This window comes from Poeciliopsis prolifica, unplaced genomic scaffold, assembly GCF_027474105.1.
Source record: "Poeciliopsis prolifica strain line A6 unplaced genomic scaffold, Auburn_PproV2 SCAFFOLD055, whole genome shotgun sequence".
NCBI classification, from domain to species: Eukaryota; Metazoa; Chordata; class Actinopteri; order Cyprinodontiformes; family Poeciliidae; genus Poeciliopsis; species Poeciliopsis prolifica.
Window position 1 is genome coordinate 1,574,267 of NW_026562430.1, and position 24,487 is coordinate 1,598,753.

The following is a 24,487-nucleotide window of genomic DNA, read 5'->3' on the forward strand; positions in this document are numbered from 1 at the left end:
ACTTGTCCAGACTTTTAAATGTGCCTCAAGGGACTTAATTAGTTTTGGACATTGTACATATGATAACAGCAGTGAAATAAATGCTTAAAACTTCACCAAACTGGTGTGAAAATGTGACAATTTGAAAATGTTTTCTTACTAAGTAGCAGTTTGCTCACATTTTAGACTTTCTATCAAGCAAGAGGCGAATATGCCTAACATTATTTTTATTTCAAATCTATAGGCATTTGTTTAAACCCAGCTTGAGTCGGATTCATACTTGGGTAAAATAGGGAGGGAAATGATAGCTGCTTTCATAAACCTATTCAAAAGACATGGATGCCAAGGGATTTTACAGTTCTAACAGCTAAGATGCATGGAGGTATAAAACGATGACGCCTTAGTGGGATGAACATCCCAGCACCTCTCGGTACTTAACTATGGATAGTTTTAGTTCTGTAGTTTAAACAAGGCCTGAACATCAGATCAATAAATCTGCATTAAAGGTCTCTTCCAGTAGGGCTTATGCATCAAATCAAATAAATAATTCAGTAGACCGGGATATCTCTCGCAGCTCTTATATTTTATCTGACCATCGTAATGTGCTGACTGTACGAATCTGTAAACCAGTATATGTATTGGAAGAGGTCACAAGCAACATTTCCTACATTGTTTATTCAAGAGGTTTTGCTTCGGGTGTTTTGGAGCCTGGACTGAAAGGCTCCAAACTTATTTGGTTTGATGAGCATGTGGCAGCCGAGATCTAACTTTTTGAAGGTGCTGACAAGAAAAGCAATTATTAAAGAGAAGCAAAGGCTTCCTGGAAGTGGCCATTCACTGAAGGCGAGCATTTGACGGCAGCTGACAAACTCAAGTGAAGGGTTAGCTATGGAACTGTCCAGTGATTGTAAAAGCCAGTCGTCTGCCAGCTACAGCGAGCTTCAGGCCCCAGTAAGGGTCTTTCTCACTGCAGTATTCCCAGAAAACTTGCTGAAGACGCAGGGAGTTTGGAACAGTCAATTATTTCCAAACTGAACACACACTCCTGGCGAAATCTACTAAAACTAAGCAAAAGGCATTACATGATTTGACAGGCAAGTGGCTCACTTCCCCGTGTTGCACATGCGAGCGCATCTATCGCAAATGCAGCATAAGCAAAGCTAAGCGGCTGCTCTGCCTCGTCACGCCTTTTCAGTGCTTCTCCTACTCAGGCATCAAACACCATAAAACATTTTTGCTTTTTCCCATCCTGGCACAGGCCTGTCTGTCTCATCCTTCAAAGCCAATCCTCAAAGACGGATTATGTTTCAGTTTCTCCTTCAAGAAAGGGTGGGGGGAAAGGGTGGAAGAGAGGAAGTGCTTTGGAATAGAGAAAAGACGAGGACGACGTGGCAGTTTGCAGTACTTTACAAAAGTATTCATACCCCTTGAGCCTGTCTATTGTTTGTCATGCAAGACAAAAACAAATCTGTTTTATGCAATAGACCAACATGTGGTAAAATATAACTATGATGTGGAGGAAAGGAAATACTTGGTTTTCAAACATCAATATGTTTTGGGTTTTTTTAAACAAGTTCCAGAGTGAAATTTTTTGCACTAACGTAGTTCCATAGACAGTGATAACAACATAAAACATGGGTTTTGGCACTTTAACTGACTCAACATCCAATTGACACAAAGAATCTTGACTTTGTCATCACTCTACACAAGACTCCACTAGTTTTTATTTGTTCATCATTCTTGTTGTTATTTGTGACTTTTTGTGGAGGTTCGATACTCCATGTTGTACACGTCTAAAGTAGTAAAGATTAGGGCTCTGAACCTCTTTCCATCTGTCCTTATTGATGAAAACATTTCTGTAAATGGTCCTGGGTGGAAGTGTTTTTGAAGTAGACTAGCCATTTTACAACAAAAAAAAATGTCAACTGGATCTGATTGAGCTGGGGTTGTTTTTCCAAGAACGGATAAAAATGTCTGCATCGATGTGTAAAGCTGGTAGAGACAGACCCCAAAAGAGAAATGGAGTTCTACAAAGTAACAAACTCGAGAGAAACTGAACACAAATACATGCCACACTGCTCAACATGCATCGTTTTCTTCCCATCCCATAATCGTGCACCACTTTGTGTTGGCGTATCACATAAAATCCCCATTAAAATGTATCCAAGTTTTTGGTTGCAACACGACAAAACATGAAACGGCTCAAAATGTGGGTTTCCAAGTCACTGTCTCTGTTTTGAAAGTTGCTCTTTGAATCGGGGGCAACTTCTTTCCATTTAGTATTCTTCCAAAACTGTTTTTATTCATTTCTGCCCTCCTACACCGACGTCCTATCCTCTTCTTTGCCTTTCTCTCTGACTCAACCAAACCCCGCTCGGCATCCTTGACAGTAGAGAGATCACAGGAGTTGAGAGTAATGAGACACCGACTTGCTTGTTTCCACTGTATCCTCTCCTTCTTTTTCTCTCTATCCATACTTTGTTGCCTCTCCTCCCGACATGCAGTCAGTCATTGTCTGCATCTCTGCAACCTGCCACGAAGCAGGGTGTAATTCATTACCGACTGATGCCAGGAGTGCTGAGACAAAAAAGGTGATGAAATCAAAACACTGTAGGTTGAAGCCCACCCTCTTCCTTTGCTTTATTGCTATTCTCTCTCTCCGTCTCTCTCACCCTCAAACACTATTCGCTTTGAAGTCTAAACCTGACTCAGCAGCTGCGTTTCCCCTTCAGCCCTACATGACCGAGGCAAGCATCAATGTCAGGCAACCTTGGCAAAGACTTGCGGTGAGCGAGCCTGACACGGGCATGCAAATAAATTAGACGCACGCAAAGGCACATCAGCAGTGACCGCAAATCACATATTCAGGAGCGGGAGGCGACAGCGTCACACTCAGATGCACTCGAATAAAAACACACGGTCGAGGGGTGGGAGGTGACGGGGGTGTGGGCGCCTGGAGGAACGCGGCACGGAGCGGGGAGGTAATTCTGCTACGCCGAATGACAACGACATGGCAACAGGGCTGCGTCACCGGCTGATAGCAGGAAGACAGAGAGAATCGGGAGTGAGGGGGCGGGAAAAGGGAGGAATGAATAGAGCGAGACGGCGCGCGTTGGCAGGAGGTGTAAAACGATTGGAGGTGAAGAAGATTGAGGTAGGGCCGGGGCCATAAGTTATGCATTCACACCTGCTGTTTTCTTCTTCTGTATTTATGAGACTGTCCACTCTGAAAGTCAGTGATCAAAGAGAATCAGAGGCTGTCAGTGAACAACGGCTGAGGTGGGGGCACAGAGTAACGCCAATCCACAAGTCCTGCAACACAACACATGTAAATGTGCATATTACTCAGGACTGCAATTCCCGTTTTTGTTGCATTATTTCTGCCGCCCAAACAGATAACACGTAGTCTTCAACTTACAACTGTAATACTGTGCACTTGTTCCTCCACTTCAAATGTCAGTACCCATTTTGTTTACTGCATGATTAGATTGGTGACCCAGTAAGGAACTGCCATTTGGCACACTTTTTGGCAGCTCAGTGGGTGGCAGTGGTGCTCCAAAAAAGATGAAACCAAACAATGTGGCTGCAAAAGACAGGGGAGGAACATATTTAATGTTGGCATAAATGTAAGTAACACACAGCTTAAAAAATGATATATTATTTTACATTTAAAAGTCACTCTTTTGTAAAGGAAAGCAGGAAGCAAGATGCGTTTTAATGAAAGCCGGATCTTTAGGGATCTTGATGTTAAAAAGAAATGTTTCCTTCGCTCGAATGAAAATGGAAAAAAATGAAATTAATCATATTTAATCTAGGTTAGAAAAAGTATGATACAGTTTACTAGCCTCAGAATTTATGTCTAGAAATCACATTATAATACAACATAATCTGTTTACGTAAAAGTAGTTTTGTCTTTAGTTAAAAATCTAGGATTATGGGAGTGTTTAAGTGAAGCAGATGAGCAATGTAGGTTGTAATTAGTGTCAGAAGTGTAGTTTAAATATTGGTAAATACTGTCATAACAGATATCTCTCTGGATATCAGACCAACTTTTCAAATCGGCGCATTCCTTCATAATTACTCTTTTGTAGTTTGCATCTTTAATGTGTAAAAATGATAGCACTTTTAAGTTAACCTAGAGGAATTACAAAATAAAAAACAAGAAAAACTCAAATTATATTCACTGTAGTAATATAAAACAGAAGTCCCACAAAGACTATTTACTTTTAGTCAACAGAATAAAGTCCATTGATGAATGGGAACTAACTAATGTGTTTAAATCGTCTGTTTCATTCAAAAAGCTCTTAATTTGACAACCTGGTTTTCTATCAGTGCTTAGATTTCCACTCACCAAATGCTAACCGTAGCTCGATTGCCACAGGGTGGAACAGTGGAGCTGAGGTTAAGACCTGACAGCAAAAACAAAAAGCCTGATTTGAACCTGCACGTCAGCTGCAGCTTCTCTGTGTGCAGTTTGTATGTCTTCTGTAGTTGCGTGGGTTTTCCTCATCTGCTCTGGTCGCCTCCCACATGCATGTTGGCTTAACTTGAGATTCTGGCCACAAGTGATCAAACATGGTCTTTTTCTCGCTGATGGTTTTTAATGGACTTGCATTCAGTAATATGTGCATGTTCGTTTTTGATAATAAGGTTATTTAAAAGTGTACAACCATTTAAAAGTCTAATGTTTCATAAAGTTTATGTTGCATTATTGGTAGTAACAAATAATTTGTGTGAATTGCATGCTGCTTCCTGAATAGACTGATGATAAAACAGTTTTTTTTCGGAACGGGAGTTGAAAATACTAATTTATTGTGATTTTTTTTTTCCCAGTCTACCTGTGTTCTGCAATAGGGATATACAAAAAAAGAAAAAAAAAAACACCAGAAAAAGTTGCATGTAAAATAATTTGATCACCTTTCTCAACATAATGCACAACATATATTTAACCTTGCTTTAAAGTACAGTGAACAAAACCCTAAGACAAAAATAATGTAGTAACATGAACTGAAAAACAGAAACAGAAAAGCAGTATAAATTTGTGTGCACTTTAAAATAGTCACATGATGTGTTTTGATTGGTGTCGCTTCTGTAAATAAGGTCACATATCCAAAGTCGACCGATATGTATTTACCTTTCATGGAAGGTCATTCCAACTTTTCTTAATCAAAACTTTTCACAAGCAAAAGAAACACTGCACTTGCCAAGCTATTACATGGAAAGATAATTAAATTTGATAACAGAAACAATTAATTCAGCTTTTCTTTTTTTTTTTTTTTTTTTGCATTAGTCCGGAAAGTCAGGGACTTCATTAACTTCCACGCAGCTAGTCTATTCAGTAATTCAATTCATGATTTTAAACATCTGGCGGTGGCACACCAAGTACTGTGCAGCAAATTAGCACTTTGAGCTGGTGGATGAAAATCTGAGCTTTTGTCTCCTGAAGAAAGACATAAAGGTCTCATACTTGTTTTAAACAGTTGGAGAAGATTTTGATGTGCAAAAGATAAAATAATTAGAGGTTGGATTTTCATTTCAAGTTTGTGAAGATGTGGGAAAAGTCAAAGTTTAGATTCTGTACATAATCTTGGTTGTTTGTGGGATTTTCTTGTTGTTTCTTGTCTCTAAGATGGAGCCGATGAGTTTTTAACCCAAGAAGTTCCCATTTAGTTTGCTGATCCATTCTGAGTTCAATACTTATTCATTAAATAACTGGCTGCATTTTCATGGTTTTGTCTTGCTCGGCCTTTAGGCCTTTCTCGGGTTCGCCGAGGACAACCTTGAGTTAGAAAATCCAGGAAACAAGATCAATTTACACAAAACACAACAACCAGACAAACAATTAGAACCTCTATCTGCAGGTGCAACAGAAAAGCACAGACACAAATCCAGTCATTTAAAATGTCACTACTATTAGTACATATCAGCTCCATCAACCCTTTAAACATGCATCTAGTTGAAACATGACAGAATGATGTTCAGTGTGTGCTGAATCTTCTTCCTATACATCTTCACTAGTGGTACCACCAGAACCAGGGTATGCTGCAAGTGCTGATGTTTCCCTGTTGAAGAAATTATCAAGAGAGTCGTAGCTCTGGAATGAACCAATCTACTCTGCTGTGGTTCCAGGAGCCACCATTTCAGTAAGCAGTGAAATATCAGGGTCGACGCAAATCCAGCCGGTGTGACATACTGCATTGGCAGATTGAATTATCTACATTTTTTTTCCCCATTTATTTGTCAAACTCTGCAGCTCTCTTTGACTCTGGCGGCTGAAACAAATTTCTACTTTGTTCCACTTTTGTTCGTGAATCTGGCAGCACAGATGGGCCTTGCTGTAGTCGCAGTCAGGAGGGTATTGTGGATTTAAATTTTTTTGTTTTGTTTTCTAAAATAGATGCATTCAACCAACAGGTTCCATGTGTGTGCAGCTTTGCGTGTTCATTACCTCAGTGTCCGTATAAGAATCAACAGATGCCGGTTTTAGTGCAAAGACGGCACCAAAAGTGTGCAGATGTTACACGGGGGAAGGGAAAGCAGTTGGGATTGTAAGTCCACCAACAGAGCAGCAAGCATGAAACATCAGTTGAGTCAGGCTATCCAAAGTCACATTCAGTGTCACGCTGAGAGGAAGTCTTACCGCTTATTTCTCCTGCCAAAACGCAACACAGAGCAGCGAACAAGCCGTAACTGCGGAGGCTCTTTTTATTTTTTTCCTCTCCCATCTTTCTCCCCCTCATGAAAAGTAAGCAGCTGTTTTGAAGACACCACTGAGTTACATTATTCTTCTTTGCCTGCATCATCAAAAAATGTCATTTTTTTGTTTTTTGTCACAGTGTGAGATGGCAAGCAGCAGCCCACCTGTTTCATCTCAAAAAGATGACAAGATTGCAGGGCTAGACACCTAGCAAATTATTCAAAGTCTCCGAATCAGAAGAAGAAGGGGAAGCAAAGAAGACGGAGCAAAAAGCCTGGGCTGTCATTCTAACTCTTGTCATCTGTGCACACACAGGAGACTCGCTGAACTGAAAAGACAAACATACTTGGTTTGTCGCGCTCGGAGCCTAACGTCGAGCTTGGATCCCCTAAGGTGCGACATGTCACATGGAGCTTATTCTCATAAAGTGGAAATCCAGCACACCCGAGAGCGGGATCTGTAAACCCTCCGTTCGCCTGGTGCAATGAAAGAGATGGTGTTGCTTGCGAAGACCTCGGAGTAGCACTGTGCATACCGCCACTTGGTGCAGCGCTCGCAGGAGAGTAGCAGGCATAGCGAATCAGCAGTCGCACAAGTGTACACTGAAAGCAAAATGAAAGTACACCTGCTTTCAATTCTATTTATATATCAAGTTATCATAGAGATAAAGTAACCCGCTACAAAGCAACCCCTTCTTTGACATTTTGCTTTGACCATTGACAAACAATTACTTGTTGGAGGTGTTGGACTCTGTTGAAGTCTTCCTTTACCCAACTGATAATATTTGACCGTGACATATGTAATGTGCCACTTTCCTGTCTGAGGTGAGCCAAGTCCACCTGCTACCAGACAAGCCTGTTGGTAGCAGGTGGGCTAGTTTGCTGCTCACGCTGCTCAGCTCAGCTCCTGCTCCGATCAATGGCATCAGTTGCTTCAGTGAGCAGATCCTCTCCTCAGACTGAGAGGCTTATCGTCACAAACTGGACTCTCATCAACGTCAGAGTCCCTGTGTGCAGCAGGACCCCCGTCTTTAACCAGCTGTAACCTCAGCTTGAAGTGAAGCTACAATCCACATGCACAGACACAGGTTTTATTTTTGCCTCAAAGGAGCTCAGTGTATTCCTTCCAATTGCACAAAAAACATGTGCTACTTTATCTTTTTGTTTCTTTTTTTAAATTATGTAAAACAAAATTGTGTTGGATCACTTAAGGGAACATATCTAGTCTGTATTAACATAATGCAAAGGATGAGGATGCCACTGCGAGGTCTGGGAGCTAGGATAAAGCTTAAAGCTGTCGGAAACCACAATTTCCTCGTGATTTTTTGTGCTTAACACATGCAACAATGGATGACTGAATTTTTTTTTTTTCCTTTTTCCTATTTAGTATTTGCCTGTTGGTCGTTTTCAGTGGAATAATCAGCTGTCTTCTGAGCTCCAATGGAGTAGAAAGCGCTGGTATTAAGAGATCATTTTACTCTAAATCTTTTCCATCTGGAATTTAAATTCATGGCTATAGTTCTCTTTAAAAGCATCAAAAAAAAAACCTGTTACGACGTTTTTGAATTAACCAGCCTTGCCAAATTAAGTCCAACATCCCAGCATTTACCTTAAAATGTTTTCACACCTGTGATGTCTCTTATTTCCACTGGAAAGCAGGAAGGCGACATTTCATGGCCCGTCCAGTCTGGAGGCGTGCGGATAGAGTACGAGTTGGAATAAATCAAACGTTGAAATACAAAGAAAGGCACAACATTCTCATGTTGTGACAGCATCCTGTGTCCATTTTGCCCAGAGTGAAGTAAAGACAAAACCAGTCTGTACACATACAATATCCATACATAAGACAGGGTGTGGAGGGTGTCATTTTTTGCACTACAGGCAAAACAAGGCTTGTAGGCTGTATAAAACTGTAGCTGCCCTTAGCAGCTTCGACACAGACACGAAGAGTGTTTGTATATTGGAAAACGTGGCCTGGGTGTAGAAAGAATGCCTGAGGGTATAACATGAAAGAAGGCAAACAAAGGACTGGGGCAGTACATGAAGGGACGCTTCTCGTTTGGGCTTTGTAGAGAAACACAACCAAAATTCAGATTCCTTTGTTGTTTCTCCTAATTGTTTTGGGAGAAAAGTGACAATGATGAATGGATATGTTGGAGGAGAGCTTTCAAGCCTCCTGCCTTTAGCTTAAACAGTAATATTTCACTGTCATGCATCTCAGATAACTGGATGATTGAAGCGAAGAGAAGACAAAAGAAGAAATTAGTTGATTACGACCTCAAAATGTCAATAGAGAATGTCAGTTCACCGTAAAAGAGATTCTGTATTGACGTTTTCTTCTTGCTTGAAGGAGATGAGCAAAATTTAAATTCCAACATTATTCTGGAATTTTAAATTCAAAACTATTCTGTACAATATTAGGTGTGCAGCCAACCAGTGCTGTGGAAAATACATTTTACAGTAGCATGTAGATTGGCATTGTGCTTGGTGTTTCAGTTCCTCAATTGGAATTGGTATTGTCTTATCATTGTTTATCAATGTCAATATTATTGTTGATGGTAAATTTGAAAAATATGTATATGCTGAAAAGTATTCAGCATGACAAACAATTGTAGGAACTTATTGAATCTGCATTTGGCTGTTGGCCAATAATATTTGCAAGTGCAGAAATGTCTCTTTATTTCGTCCCAGTAGTATTTTTTTTTTCTGCTGTAATGGCTTAATTTGTATGTGAGTGAAATATCACCTTCTTGTGTTATATGCAACTCCTGTGATTTATGAGTTTCAGCTCGATGATTGGAGCTGAAGTTTAATAAGCAACAGAGTCCAGACAGACAACATGTAGAGGAAATTATAGGAACCACTCTAATTTCCCAGTTTCTCACTGACATAGAAATAGTGGGAATGCTTTGCAAAATTGTTCAATTATAAAATATGGACACCTAAAATCAGATTTTTTTTTTTTTTTTTACTTTCTTGTGCATGTTGACAGAAGAAGATGGCACAAAAACAAATCTTAAAATTATTTTTTTGTTTTTTTCCAAATCATAATTATTAAATGCAAAACTTTGTAAAACACCAGACATTACACATTTAAGGAAAACATAAAAAGCTATCTGTTGATAGGGCAACTGAGTTATGCAATACACAAATCTGTACTTTATGTGGAACTCTGCTAAATTTGCAATACTTGTTTTGCATTTATAATGGTTTGTGAGGCAGGAAACATCCACTTCATATCCTCCAGAATACCTCATCTTTCTGGTGATGCAAAGTGATGGTAACATCTTGTGGTTGGGATGCATTTCTTGGTTGAGACAGTGTTGTCTGCCTAATCTACAAAGGAACTGTTAATTGGAAGCCTGAATAGTTGTTGTAAAGTGACTAAAAGATACTAATTTGACTCCGAACACCCAGATATACATCAGAGACTCAGAAAACGTATTTGTTACCTTGTTGAGACCAGCTGGAAAAGAAATATTTCATGTGTGTGACAGGGACTTGATGTTGAGGTTTGCCCGGAGAGAAAATTTGAATAAATTAATCAAAAAAGGGATGCTTTATGTCCTAAAGCAACTCTATCAACTTGGGAAAACACGTGCCTCAGCGATAACAGTCGACGACCGATGATAGACGACTGACGAAAGATGAACCGTGATAAAGGTTTCTGTTTGTGTCTTTGTGGCAGGCCACATCAGTCATTACAGACCCAACATGTAGAATGTGTTATTTATGTCCACGAAGCTGTCACATTGAACTCGCGCTTACATGTCCACTGAAAACTCTTTGAATGAATAATGTAGGTTCCTGGGAGGGGAGTGGGTGTAAGTGTGACGAGCAAGAAAGAGGGACAGAGGTGGATACAAATGGTCAGATTCACAGTCGGAAAGAGATGCATGCGGTACATGTCTCTTGGCGGCAGATCTAACAGAGGAGGACTGTAATCCTGCGCTGAGTGTCAGAGAAGAAGGGGGGAAAAAAGCAGCACAATCTCTTGACAGCTGAGGAAAAGGCAGAAAACAAAGGGAGGGATGGAGCACTGGCACAAAACAAGCCCTGCCAGGAACTAGAGCTTCAAGGCCTTTAGATGTGAGGGAGAAAAAAAGAAACATAAAAAATCTGACTCAATACAGAGAGAATTATTTAAAAGATAATACAGAGGGAGAAGTAGAAATGAAGCAAAGAGGGAGAAAATGGGCAAAGGATAGTTGGGAGGCTGGAGGGTGGTAAAATGGCAAAAAAAAAAACAGAGGGGATGATGAGAACTTATTTTGTGGAGATAAGCAAGATAAAATTGAAACAGTGTATAGGAGAATGTAGGCCAACAAGAAGCTCTAACAGAGGGTTAAGTTGCTAGCCTCCCTCGCTGCTTAATTAGCATGGCAGTGCCCTTAAAGAAAGCATTGAACCACCGCTTGGCGCTCTGGAGCTGCTCTCTCTTCAGCAGCTCAAGGCCCTGGTTGTACTGGGCATCTCCCATGCGGGCTGCTGCCTCCTCCCTCCAGCATCTGCAGCAGCAGCAACTTCCCCTCAAACTCACCAGATAAAGATGTATGGAACAATAAACATGGATAAGAAGCTGCAGTATGCAATTCCTGTCACAGTGGTGCTTTATCACTGTGAGTTGGATTCAGCCATGGACAAACTTTTCCAGCTGATTTTTTTTTCGTCCTTCACCTTTTTTTAGCTAAAACTGAAACCTTTAATATTATGCAAATGTTCTTTTTGGATGTTGTTCCCAATCATGAGTGACTGAAATGGATTCTACCTTTTTCAGACTGGTAGAAATTTGGGAACATAGACCATTTTTTCTCCAAACAGAAAATAAAAAGTTGGGTTAAGATTTGTGCCAATGTTGAGGCTTAGAAGCAAGATGGAAGCATTTTAAAATGGAAAAGTGGAAAAGGTTACGTGTTCCTTTACTATTGACCACTTTCATTATTTATTTAATAATGAATGAGAGCACAAACATCCAGCCATTATTTTTAGCTCAGATTACATAGCCCTTGTGCTTGGCTGTATGCAGCAGGCGTCTTTAAAACATTTCATATTTGTTGTGGAAAATGAACTAATAGCTGTTTCTCTTTGCAAAAACTCATAAAAGCAAAAGTTGGAATTTGAATCCCTTTCTTATAAGAAAAACATACAAGACTCCTGCAATAATTCATAAATCCATTAAACTTGAAAACTTTTATTTGCATTACAAAGTTTCTTGAAGATTCTACATTTCTTGTGGCTTGTACTTTCAAATAAAGCTGCATTATACCAGAAAAAAAAGACTTATTTGTAAATCTACTGGTAAAAAATGCAAAAATTATATCAGTAATGCGACTTTTATTTTGCTTCATCATCACATGGTATTCCCACGACTCTCAATTATCTCCAGCCTGTAAGCATCTCCTTGCTTGTGCATTAAACACATTCAGTTTTACTATTGCAACCACCTGAATTAGAAGTCTTTTGAAATATTCACATACTGCACTGTTGATCATTTCGATATTCTCAGAACGTTATTCTCTAAACTCCATGATTAAATTAGTGAACACAAAAAGAGCTAACATTCTGCATACAATAGTTTCTTCGTTAGCTTTGATCCAACATTCTTTGTGCAAACTTCAAGTGCTGGAAAGATGTTGGATGTTGTAACTCGGATTTCTTTTTGATCGTCTGTGCACCTCTGGATTGTTAGAGTTCTGCATCTCTGCTGCTCCTCCAGAGTCACTATGGGCCTCTCCATCACTTATAAGATCATTTATTTTCCTAGCTTAGCCGACAGTCACTCCATGTGGTTGTCTCCGTAATCTTTCCATTATCAAATAATGGATTGAAAAGTGCTCCGAGCGATGTTAAAATATGATACATTTACAAACTATGTGGATGTCTGACGGCCTTTTTTCCTCCATCTTCTATCTGTGGATGATAAGCAAAGAGTTCAAATCGTCTCCTTGTTTGAGTGGGTGTGGAGGAGATGGAGGAAGAGAGGAAGAGCATAATGGCACAAGAAGGCTGTGTGGGCAAGACACGTGGTTCGCTCTGTGTGTGTGTGTGTGCGTGTGTGTGTGCTCTTCAGACAGTGAGGACGGTGATGTGTGCACGCAGAAAGTGTTTGCTTTAACCGCGAAAGTAACACCGACTGTGAAGACAAAAAGCGATGGAGGGGGAGAGGAGTCCTTTGAGCAAACATGGGATTTAATTAAAAAATCTTAGTGTGAGTAAACTAAGATGGCCTAGAAGGTTTGATTGCCTATTTTTACCTGCTGACATCTTTAAATACCACGCATGTGTAAGCTATTTCACTTGGAACCAGATAGATGTGTTTAAATGATATACTGTATGTGACATTTCCCCAAGGAGACTGCTTTTAAAAGAGCAATCCATTATTTTTTTATTTTTTTTTGTCACAAACCACTGAGAGCAAACACAATGAAAAGCACTCACTCATTGTCTTTCACCTTAATTAAGCCATCCATCTCTGGCTGACCGATACGAAGGAATAGTGCAGGGCAAAGGCACGAGGAGACAGTAGGGTTAAAGTCTGACCCAACCTTCTGAAAGAGAATTATTTATTTATTTATTTTTCCAAAAATAAACAAATATCTTGGGAGTATTTGTTGCCAATCAAAATGAAAGGAAGGAAAGAAAATTAAGCAGGATTTGATTGCCATGGTGTGTGATTGTAGCGTCGCTTGTTTGCAGCAAGCCCTTTATTTTCCCCGTCAATCATCCGCTTCATGCATTATTTGTTTGGGCCCCCCCTGCTGGGAATAAGCACTTAGATATATTTCTTTTCAGACGCGGCGTCAAATACACATACGATGAAACATGCATGAAGAAAAAGCACATAAGCAAACACGGTGTGCTCTTTGTAGTGAACATCCCATTGGAATCTGTTTTTTTTTCTCTTTCTCTCTCCCCTTGAGAGACACTCATCACCACCTGCCACTGATCTGATCAAAGTAAACCAGAATAGATTTTGTTGAATTCAAACCTCAGATTTGTCAAAGTGTTATTTTCAACTGCAACTTGTACCTCTTTTAGCCTGTTGAAACCTGTCACTCACTATTACTTAGCGAAGGCGCAGACCCAGCTTGAACGAGCAAAGAAGGAAACTTTTTCTTTTTTTTCCTCTCTTCTTGTACATATCCTGTCGGGGCTTGAGCACCATATCCGCTAACCTGTCAACTGCAGCTCAATCAGAGTTTCATTGATTTGTAGCATCACCAGTGACGAGCGGTATCTCATATATTGAAAATGCGCAACGTATTCAGGTCACCTACAAGATGTTGACTGTTGTCTATGTCCGTTTTATGTTTTCTCCTACATATTATGATGTTTCTAAGTTATTTAAGTGCCCAAAGGTCTGTATTATCATACCAGAATATTTACAGTAAACTGGAATATAATTGATATATTGACACTGGAGAATCTAGAACATCCTGAAAAGTATTGGATGTTTTGATCAACCTAATGAGGAATTATTTGGACCAAAATTGTCTGACTGGTGAAAAAAATGTGACTCTTTGGGGTACGCATGGACTTTGTATTGGAAAGTCTTTCTCAACTGATCCAAAAGTGAGTTGCAGACCTGTTTAGTTACACTCCTTGAAAGAGAACATTCAAAGTTTGTTTACGTACAGTTGTAGAGCGTGCTGTATCAACTTATGTTTGAGAGGACAAGAGAGACGACAAGAGAGGACAACTGGCTTTGCTGTGGAATTGACGTGGAAACGTAATGCTCACTGAAGTACATAAAGTCAATCTCTCTTCGTTCTGGTGCTGCACTCTGATGTGCACGCATACTTCCTTCGCTACTCAAGTTGTACTCAACCATTCTGCACACTCAGAGTGTAGCTTCTCACCTCTGGTTCAGCTAATCACACAGAATCAGACTGGATATATTGAGAAGGTGAAAGGATTTTATTTTTGTTATTTTTATTGGGAGTAACTCTGGTATTTAATGGTTCTGTTTCACATCTGATCAACTTGGTCTTTCCTCTGTTTAGAAGCCGCAATTTGTTTTTACTCAACTTCATTTGATTTTAAAATGTGGAAGAAACAAAGAATAAAAGACATCTGGAACGAAGTAATGATTGAGGAACTAAACTCAATCAATGAAGCTTATTGGATTAAACAATTGAACTTTGTGTGTTTAGTCATGTAAAATGCTTCTTAAAGAAATATGTTTTGAACTTTAAATGCGATTTTTTTGAGTTTCCTCCTTAACATTAGCTGTTGACTTTCGTAACAATGGAAATATGTCACCAAATCTTCCTTTCTTTCTCTCACGTTCACCATTTAAAGTTTTATTACCAAAGAACAATACAAAAGTTTTGCCTTTATGCTAAAACTTGGACTTGTAGACCAGATATTAGATTTCCCTTTGGATTTCTGCTTTAATGAAATGGAACAGTGTATGGGCTTCAAGTCATATGCACACCTATGAACGAACATATTAAAGTAAATGTTCTCTAACCACCAGAGTGAGATCACACCAGCAAGCCCTTCTACATTTACAGATCAGCACTTATGAGATGGTGTGGAACTGCAAACCGACGTAGGCAATGATCCGCAGACAATGTGCAAGGGAGGGATAGATGGTGGATACAGGGATGGAGGAGGTAAGATGTAAAGGGGAAAGGTCACTTGTTCCTCAATGTGTTACTTTGTAACATTGGTAGTGTGTTTAAACGCATACTGTAGGATCAGGCCAATCCAAATGGACCCTTTGCTCAAACTGAACAAAGAATATGAATAGTGATAGATTTGTATACTATTGACATTGAAATACATTGTGCCTGTGTATATTTGCAAGACAACTCGAAGTAATGCAGTTTAGATAAACCTAATAAAGGGTTTCTTGTGATTTAGTTTAGCCACTTTTACTGTTTATATCACATCTTGTTGCATTAAGATGAATTGTTGTCGATCCTGGTTGTTCTGTCTCGTCAGCATCAGTTTGAAAGACCTCGTGTGACGTCAGGTCACCTGGATGTTAAATATAACTAAATCCTATTTCTTCAGTCTTCTTTTTTACCAACATTGCATTTTCACTCTGGTGGTTTTTATCATAGTCGTCTGGAATATCTTGCTCTTGAAGAGTCCTTAACGTTTTGGACAAACACTCAAGATACTCTGAAGATTTTCTCCATTTTCCATTTCACAGTCCCACCGCTCAACCAACACTACTTGTTCTCATCACTTCACCTTGCTTGTAAGTGCGTCTTATACTACCATTATGAAATGCTGACCAGCAAAGTGCCTCACTGCAAGGAATTCATATGTCCTGAACTCATGTGGGATTTGCATGAAATTACAAAGTCCCTTGTTACAGGATTGTCTCTGACAATAGAGGCCATTAGAGCAATACTTCTAAGAGGATATTTGATAATCTGGCAACCGTTATCTTTGCCGGATACACCACGGCTATATAAGTCTCGGGGAGAATAAGTTAACCCCCCTATTGTCTCTGACAGAGCTGGAGCAAAAGCTTTATGGGAAGTGAAAGTCGGAAATGATGTAAAGCAAATGAAGATTAAGCCTCCTGAAACGAATTGGGAAAAAAAAAAAATCTTATGCTGCATTTCATACATACTCTGAAGTCAAAAACACAGTTTAGAGAGGCATTCCATCTTCTAAAGGCAGAATTTCAAATGCAATATGGCTGCTTTCCACCAATAACTAAAAGTCTGAACAGAATTGTTTAATTCAGTTTACATTTGTTTAATTATGTCTTTGCTCAGTTAATCCTTAATGGATGGACATTAGTTTGAGATGGCTCTAGCTGATTTATCTTTTTTCTGATTTTTGTGATTATTTCACTGGTTTTCAATCAGAACAAATTAACAGCATATTGTAAATATTTTTGCTCAACAAAGTGGATTTCATCTTTTAAGACTTTGCACTTTTGTGCCGCTGCCTTGCTTTCGCGGCACATCGGCGTCTCTATCAAACCGTTTTCGAGAACCTAGCCATGTCTTCTCAATGGTCACGCTCGACTTGCTTCAAACGGTGGGGGAAGAAAAAAAAAGAAAAAAGACTTGAATTGTCTCCGTGTATTTTGCCCGTAGCTGCTTCCCTCAACACCCTTTCAGAATGAAATGGTGCATTTTAAAGAAGAGGTGAAATGGAATCCCTGGATGCGGTCTCAGAGGTAACATCGCCTGAAGAAAGAGGGGTTGGTGCAGCAAGTCCTTTGACATTGCTGTCACATTGAGTGAAAATCTCAGCTAAATGACTTGGATTCTGTGATTCTAGCTGTGTAAGTCTGATGCTATGCAGGTGTTGTAGGCAATGAGCGCTGAGATGAGTGATGGCCAATCTGATTAAATGTGACTCAGCCATATCTGCATTCGCAATAGAAGGATAGACAGAGTACATTCTCGCAAACAGAACTTTGTAGTGTCCCGATTTGACCAAGGAGAGAGAACTGCACAGAGAAGTGAGGAGGGATTCAATCGCAAAGACGTTTCAAGCCTCTTCCATTTAATTTCTTTTTAATCATAGCTGATTGATGAAACATAATTGCATCATAATAAAGCAATTATGAATTCATATGGACATTCATATGCAATGTCTATATGAATAACTCCACCGGTTAAATAAATTAGGTGGCTCGATTGATCCAATTTTACACATGGAGTTTGTTTCAAGGGCTTGAGAAGTTCTTCCGTTGAGTGAACAGGAAGCTGTTTAAAGCCTCTGTTCCTCTGAGGGGGATGCATTTGAAGATTAAACGTAAATGATACTTTCCAGGCTCTCCTACAATACATCACATAAAAAAATGGCATAATGTGATTCCCTTGAATGCCTTTGACTTAGTTAGTGCAAAAGGTAATGGTTAACATTTATAATTTAGATCAAAATTATCAAGTTGGGGCACCAGTTAATTACTAGCAAGTAGAGAGCATGGTCACATTTTCACGTTATTTAGCCTGATACAGCTTTGTCTTTGCAAATGAATTAGATTTACAAACACTAGTTTTCCTGGTGCACATTTAAAATTTTTAAATTTCATTGTAAGTTTTAGATTATAGATATTTTTGCCTGGACTTTTACAAGCTTGTTTTATTCAAAAATATGCATCTTAATAGATTCAAATTATTTCAAAAAGCAATAAGGTGGTCACTTTTCTTATGTATTTGTAGAGATGTTCTGCCATTGGCAGCAGTCTTTCACTTTAGGCACTTTGTTTTTATTTCTATCCATTCTTCAGGTTAATTTTATGTCAGCGCTTTTTCACAAATAACCATAAACTTAAAAGCACCCTTAAATTTTGTTAAAGGAAACATGATAAATTGGATTTGGACAAAAAAAAGGGGAAACTCTCATTTCATCCTTGCCTTTAAAAAAAAAAAATCCTTGTGAAATAGATTGAAGTTTAATGTGGCAAAATGTGAAAAAAGCATAAAAAAGAACACCCTCTTTGGTGGCTGTAACACAAAATGCAATAACAAGTCGAATAAGAACTCTAATTCACCCCTTTTAAAGGTGTGATTCATTTCCAAGACTAAAATCTCACTTAAATAAACTGAAGCAATAATTCAGAAAGTTCTTCATGAGGAGGATGGAGTTTATATGATTTGGATCTTGTGCAACATGCTCTGAGGATGTGGCGGCGGCCATCTTAATGAGTTTGGAGCTTATCACTGCTCACGAGAGAAAGCAAATCAATCACTACCCCTGCACGGTGATGGGTATGTGGGAGGGAGAGTGGAGTGGGAGACAGAGAGAAGTAGAGATGTGACACTAGAGAGAAAGAAAGAGAGAGAGAAAGCTCGTCAGTCCTCTGGTGTTGTTTAGCACAACAGCCCGTTGCTGAGGATTTTCCTGAGGGACACTTGTTTTAATAAAAACTGGCCCCATATTAAATTCTAATCCATTAGTGTGTCTGCTGAGCTCTGACAGTGTTTTATCAAACCACTGGAATAAATGAATGTTTCTTCATTATCACAACTGGAGCGTTTCAGTAATATTGCTCCAGTACTTTTTTGTGCCAGGGATGTGTTGAGCAATTCCGACTGCATGTGTTGATATAAAGCACACTTCCTGCCACTTTTAAGCTACATTTTGAACTTGGATTCTGCTTATTAAATGCATTTGCGTAACTGTTGATCGGGAATATGCAGGTAACAAAATGCAACGGCACCAGCAAACATTGTGCAGGCTGATTTTTTTTTCACAGACAATAAGATTAACTAGACCTAAACGGGTTCTAAGCCCAGTCTGCCTCTTAAACTTCATGCTCCTCTATCCCACCACTCTCCATCTCAGACTATAGAGACCAGATTACAGCTGGTGAATGTTTGAGTTTTTGACAGTCAGTAAAATGTCCTGTCAATGCCCAGAGAAAATGTAATCTACCTAAAAAATAAACATAAAAAAGTCACATGACTTTAAGACTTGAATTTGCATCCTGTAAAAGCTTCAAAAATCCTAAACCATCACATCTAACTGAGAATGAGCTATTTTGTTAGAATTAAATGAAAGCAAGATAACACAAAGTTTGCTAAACTTTTTGCATGCAAGTTAAAAATGTTGTAGTTTCTTAATTTTACAGATGGCTCCTAGAGATAAGTTAAAGATAAATAGAAGCTAAATTAAACACATCATTGATTCAGTGACTGTATATTTCACTCAATAAATTATTTTTCTTGCTTGAGCATTACCGAAATGTATTTAAGAATTGTAGGAGAGCCTGGAACATGATGGATGGTGAAGCCGCGGGCTCTTGTTTCATTAACTGAGGGTCAGAACATTCATTTTAATGCCGACTTGATAAGTGCAAACCTGGCAACTTCTTTCTTACCAGATTTATTGGTTTCTATTTGCCTTTTTTACATTAGCAGTAAACAGGAGCAGATGCTCGAGTGAGCAAATGGCTAAAGAGCTGCCTTCTTTCTTCAGGACAGATGACCATTCGGAGTATTTTTTTAAGATCTAGCCCTTAGTGTGATGAGACGAGATGAAGAGCAGGACATCAATAACAGGAACTGGCAGTGGAGTGGATAATTAGCCTTAAAAAGGAACAAAGGATCAATACCCCACCCTACCATCAAAGTCCCAGCCCTTCCTTGCTTTACAAAGTGTTTGTTCATGGGGAAAACAGGTTTGGACACTAGACAGGAAGCTCATATATCAATCTGACAGAAAAGGCATCCACTGTAACTGATAAAGCATTGCTGGATTTTTGTGAAGAAATGCTACTCTGAAAGTTACGCGGCAATAATCAAAAGTTTTTCACCTTGTTTGTAATTTTAGGCGTGATAAATTATGTAAGTGTGCAGACTTGGTCTATATAAAGAAGAATAAGCATTTTATCCATAACGTTCCCTTATAAATGTAAATATCGCAACATTGTTGTTCTATAAAATACTTTTAAACCTTAACTGTCATCCCAATAACACTTTGAAGCTCCTCGGTGTCCTGCTGGGAGTTTAGAGGTTACTTAGGTCTTCAAAAGATGTTTGCATTTATTCTAAAGCTTTCTGTTAAAACTGAAGTTTTATATAAGTCATGAAAATATATTCATATGCTTTTACTGCATGCATAAATTAGGGGAAAATTCTGAAATGGCTAAAAAGTATGGCATTTTAGAAAACATTAACTCTGTTCTGATTAATTTATCCCAAATTAATGAGCAATTTGTTTTCTATTTTCTTTTTTTTTTTTTTTTTTAAGACTCAGCCAGAAATAATTTTGTTCTCAAAAATAATTTATCTTTGGGCACATTGGTATGCAATGATATACGTCCTCTTGTAAGCTTCTCTTTCTTTGCATGGAAGAAATCCTGAAGCACAACAAATGTGTTTCGGTAGAAAAAAGCTTAACCAGCAGGAAATGCCATCGACTACCAGTTTAAGCTCCCAGATTTTGCAAACGACAGTTTAATGAGCTATCCTGAAGACTTTGTGCTGCACTATTTCTTTTTTTGTCTCATAAATCTTGGGTAAAACAGTGGAAATCACTGTTATTCATTGGGCATATATCTGTCAAAAAGACCAAGGATCATTAGGAGAGTCAGATTGATTAGATCTGGTGACATTATTAACAATATTTGCAATACAGAACTGGTGTTGTGACACTTTTGACACTTGTATCATATTTTTTTTATCGTGTTCCAGTTACAAACTTTAATTTTTGGGTCTTGAGCACAGTGAAACATGGTGGTGGGCGCATCATGCTGAGGGAACACAAGACAATACTGGTTACAAAGCTGTTGGAGGACTGATATTGTTAGGGGACTGAGAATGCAGCTCGTGGTACAAAGCTTGATACTTGGTTTTCAGCTTTATTTGCAAAACAGCATACATGAACTTTTATCCACCATTTTTTTTATTTGTTCATTACCTAGATCTTGTGCCAGTAGAATAGTGTTGGAACTTAGCTTGGCCTGTAAATCGAGACCTTATACGTTACAGACATTACTTTAAAATTTGTTGTTTCGACATTACAATCTGTGTAAACATATATTGCATTTTCAAGAGGCAAATCAATGGAATTAAGGTCAAAGCATCTGTGAAGACCTGCATTTATGACAGTAGCATCTAGAATTGGATTGTGAACGTAAGTGGCTCTCAGTGGACAGAGCCTCATTGACATTCAGGGAACATCAAGCATAGAAACCGAAGATGATCAGATACTTAAAGTATTAAAGTGCGCCTCGTTTCTTGCGTTGTCCTCCTTCACTTATTCCTGATGAATCTCACCAGCCAGTTGTCCAGACATGGAGCACCACCTTTGTTGTGCCAAATGAAAAGGCCTTTTCATCATTAACATTTTCTCCAGGAGATGCAGTGTGATTAGTTTCATTGATGATGCTACCACATCAAAGACAGGAAAAAATAATCACCAGAGACAGAAAAGAAGAGAGGTACTTTTTTTTTTTTTTTGGGGGGAGAAATCAAAAAACTCCAGCCATGGCTGGCCTTGTGTTTATACCAGCCTTTCCTGACTTTAATTATTAGCACATAAGTAATCTCAGAGGCCCAAATTGATTATTTGAATTTTCGCATTAACTTGGAACCTACGGGGACCTCAATTTCCACAGCATCAGAACGTTATCCTCGATTGAAATCAGGTTTTATTTAAAACCTATTACCGGATTTCCGAAGCACGCGGACGGCCAAGGCGCACTAGTATGTAATTATCTTCGTATGAATTATTAATTTCATTACACTGCCACTGAATAAATGTAGCAGGTTCAGTTAAGCACTTTGATGGTGACAGCGGAAACATTACATTTTGCGAGACGAAAGTCTGTGTTTCAAAGGCATTCATTATTCATTGGATTTATTTATTTATTGCATTTCAATATTCCCACTGTTGACCTGGCGGAAATGTATTGCGATGATACTATTGGACTATTTTATTTTCTTTCATTATTTCCAACAGTGCTTAAAAAAATACAAATCTGAGAAACTTGGCCTTATGAACCCCAGTTTACTCTGATGCCCTTCAATATAGTTCAGTTTGGAACGAAATTCACCTGCCAGCAGGTCATAAGCTACTATGAAAAGCTTTGAATCAGAGTTTTTATGTTATGAAATGGCTAGGTCAAACTTCCTACTTAAATCTAACAATTATGCAAAGTAACGCAGTCAATATGACTGAGTTTTAGCTATTTTGCAAGAAAATATCCCAACAAAATCATGATCTTTTTGTAATAAAAAGAAGAAAATGCAAACATTGTCATGAAAGCAGGGTATTGCAAGCTCTTTTTGGAGCTTTTACTTTTGAGTCGACTTGGACTGGAATTTGTTCATGCCCCATTTGCAAAAAAAGATCCTTTACAGAGCACAAAGGTCATACGGCGTAATCATCAGATTAAAAACCAGCCAGCTGTAAACTGCCCAATCGTGGCGCCATTAGCCGTTAACATCCTGTCAGCAGAAGGCAGAGGAGGCATTTGAATTTGAATCAAGTAATCTCTACGGTATCTTAAACGATAGGGAAACTGAAAAATAACACTTAACCGTTGGTAATTTGCCTTTAGCCGAAGTTAAAGTCAGTGCAGTGGTGCTGAAAGAGTCAGAATTCAAAGCTTTAACATTTTTAAAAAGGACAGGCCTTTTACAGCTGGCCAATTAAACTCAATTTTATCTCCCAAAGAGGGAGACAGGAGTTTTTTGTTTTTTTTTTAATGTGGCAAAATCCTCCACTCTACGCTGAGGTTACAGCCTCTGAAATTGTTTGCATCACAATCATCACATAAACTCATTTATGTAGCTTTTTGAGTCAGTTTTCATGTAACAAAGCTGCAGCGTTGACAGAAAAAGACAAAAAAAAGAATCAAAACGGGAGACATGGAGGTGTCCCTCAAAAATCTCCGTGACAAAATGAAAAATCTTGTTCCGAGATGGAGATGATGCCGTCTCGAGTCAGATTGATTCCTCCCTGCTAATGGGTTAATTCTGGCATAATTCAATAAGCGCCTTCTCCCATGATACCTTACACATTTATGTGGAGTCTATAATAACATCCTGACAGTTAGATGAGTTGGGAATCTCTGGTGGTTTAATTTGGTTCTAATTCCTCCTGTTAACACACTTTAACAGGGCAAATGAGATCTAATACACATCGCCAACTTGTTCCTGCCGTTTGCATCATTTGGCTTTTGATCAGGTGTGCCCCGTCACCTGGGGGCAGGAGGCTGGAAATGCCGGATTTTTAATATAAAGTTTCAAGTTTGAACCTCTATATTCACAGGCTGAACATGGAGGTTAATTGCTTGTGATGCAGAGTAGAAAATGGATTATATCAGGCTGTGCTCGGGTGTTCAGCAGTGTTAAAAAAATAAAAGGGAAGCATGGAAAATGATTAAGAAAGAAATTGTGTCCAGCCCTGACGAAAAGATGTTCAACCTTGAAGAATGGAAGTAGCTTAAACAAAATCGTCTCTTTGTTTCTTCAACACGCAAAGAAATGGATGAAAAGCTAAAGGTCAACCCTTTAAAAAAAAATGCCTTACTGAGGCAATCAAATTAATATTTGATCCAATTTTTAATGAGTTTGTCAAGTGTTTTGATTTTAACAGAATATACAGAGGTCTTTAAAAGTCCTGTTTAAAAACAAGCAGGGGGAAAAAATCACAAAAAATTACATTTATCTTGTATCTTGTACAATTTTAACTGAAAAATATACCAATCTGTTGCATAAACGCACAGCTAGGCTAGTACTTATATAATTTTGCGGGATGAGCATGGGGAAAGTTTTGAAGTAATGCATCATCGTCTCTTTTTACACCTTTAAGAACCACTCTATGTCAGGTATAGTGAATAAAATTCACTACCCAGATTGAGCTGCGTTAAGAAAAGTCTGCTATTCCTTCACCTTTTAAAGTTACAATTAAAGTTGCGTACCTTTCATGCAAATGAACCAACCTTTGCCTAGAACAATATTTTCAGACGAGACGCCACCCACTCTCTCTCACTGAGTGTTAGTGGATTGATGGAAATCTGCTGTTATGCTGATTGTAGACTTTCACTGCAGGTTTTTATTTATCACAAATATAGAGAAATAAGCTGAAGGGAAAAAAAACAAATTGTAGTGTGTATATTGAAGCTGATGACATCCCCCCACACTCAAAAAAAGCTAAAAATCATTATCATAAACTTCTTTAATAATTTATGTCTTTCTTTGTAATCAGGAAGAACGTGTATTAAAGGACATATCTAGTAAAAACATTTTACACAAAGGTAAAAACTAAAAAATTCAAATTAACATCCCAAAAATCCCTCATGTTTTGTTTTGTGTGATGTCATCAGACGTCTAAATGCTGGGAGCTTCTGTTGGGAGGCTAGATTTGATCTTGGATA